The sequence below is a fragment of the Oryzias melastigma genome, linkage group LG15 (genome assembly GCF_002922805.2).
Source record: "Oryzias melastigma strain HK-1 linkage group LG15, ASM292280v2, whole genome shotgun sequence".
Lineage (NCBI taxonomy): Eukaryota > Metazoa > Chordata > Actinopteri > Beloniformes > Adrianichthyidae > Oryzias > Oryzias melastigma.
The window spans coordinates 15,373,268-15,375,253 of NC_050526.1; the positions used below are offsets into that span (position 1 = coordinate 15,373,268).

A 1,986-nucleotide genomic window follows, 5' to 3' on the forward strand; every position below is an offset into this window, starting at 1 on the left:
TCCATCAGTTCATCCATCATTCATCCATCAGTCCATCCATCAATTTATCCATCCATCATCCATCCATCAGTTAATCCATCTATCATCCATCCATCAGTTCATCCATCATTCATCCATCATCCATCCATCGGTTCATCCATTAGTCCGCCCATCAGTTCATCCATCCATCAGTTCATCCATCCATCAATCCATCAGTTCATCCATCAGTCCATCCATCCATCAGTTCATCCATCAGTTCATCCATCATCCATCCATCAGTTCATCAATCCATCAGTTCATCCATCACTTCATCCATCAGTCCATCCATCCATCAGTTCATCCATCAGTTCATCCATCATCCATCCATCATCCATCAGTTCATCCATCATCCATCCATCATCCATCCATCAGTTCATCCATCCATCAATCCATCAGTTCATCCATCCATCATCCATCAGTTAATCCATCATCCATCAGTTCATCCATCATTCATCCATCATCCATCTATCAGTTCATCCATCATTCATCCATCAGTCTATCCATCAGTTCATCCATCCATCAGTTAATCCATCATCCATCCATCCATCATCCATCAGTTCATCCATCATCCATCCATTAGTTCATTAATCATCCATCCATCATCCATCCATCACCCATCAGTTCATCCATCCATCAATCCATCAGTTCATCCATCATCCATCAGTTCATCCATCCATCAATCCATCAGTTCATCCATCATCCATCAGTTCATCCATCAGTTCATCCATCATCCATTCATCATCCATCAGTTCATCTATCAGTCCATCCATCAGTTCATCCATCCATCAATCCATCAGTTCATCCATCATCCATCCATCAGTTCATCCATCAGTCCGTCCATCAGTTCATCCATCCATCAGTTCATCCATCCATCAATCCATCAGTTCATCCATCAATCCATCCATCCATCAGTTCATCCATCAGTTCATCCATCAGTTCATCCATCCATCATCCATCAGTTAATCCATCATCCATCAGTTCATCCATCATTCATCAATCATCCATCCATCAGTTCATCCATCATTCATCCATCATCCATCTATCAGTTCATCCATCATTCATCCATCAGTCTATCCATCAGTTCATCCATCCATCAGTTAATCCATCATCCATCCATCCATCATCCATCAGTTCATTCATCATCCATCCATCAGTTCATCCATCATCCATCCCTCAGTTCATCCATCCTTCATCCATCAGTTCATCCATCATCCATCCATCATCCATCAGTTCATCCATCATCCATCCATCAGTTCATCCATCCATCAGTTCATCCATCAGTTCATCCATCCATCAATTCATCCATCAGTTCATCCATAAGTTCATCCATCCATCATCCATCAGTTCATCCATCATCCATCAGTTCATTCATCATTCATCAATCAACCATCCATCAGTTCATCCATCATTCATCCATCATTCATCCATCACTTCATCCATCAGTTCATCAATCCATCAGTTCATCCACCATTCATCCATCAGTTCATCCATCATCCATCCATCATCCATCCATCAGTTCATCCATCCATCAATCCATCAGTTCATCCATCCATCATCCATCAGTTAATCCATCATCCATCAGTTCATCCATCATTCATCCATCATCCATCTATCAGTTCATCCATCATTCATCCATCAGTCTATCCATCAGTTCATCCATCCATCAGTTAATCCATCGTTCATCCATCCATCATCCATCAGTTCATCCATCATCCATCCATCAGTTCATCCATCATCCATCCATCAGTTCATCCATCAGTTCATCCATCATCCATCCATCATCCATCAGTTCATCCATCAGTTTATCCATCAGTTCATCCATCAGTTCATCCATCATCCATCAGTTCATCCATCATCCATCCATCATCCATCCAACTTCTAAATTGATGAATTTATTTTGAGATCTCAGGGTTGCTGGAGCCCATCTCAGCTACTGTTGAGCAGCAGAGATGTGGCACCACCTCAACA

The 1,986-nt window shown here is 41.8% G+C and overlaps 1 protein-coding gene across 8 annotated transcripts in view; it reads left to right on the plus strand.

Annotated features, from left to right (window-relative positions):
• LOC112161615 (WD repeat containing planar cell polarity effector) overlaps nt 1–1,986 on the plus strand; it is a gene marked incomplete in the record, with an annotated part of 80,745 nt that overhangs the window by 72,970 nt on the left and 5,789 nt on the right.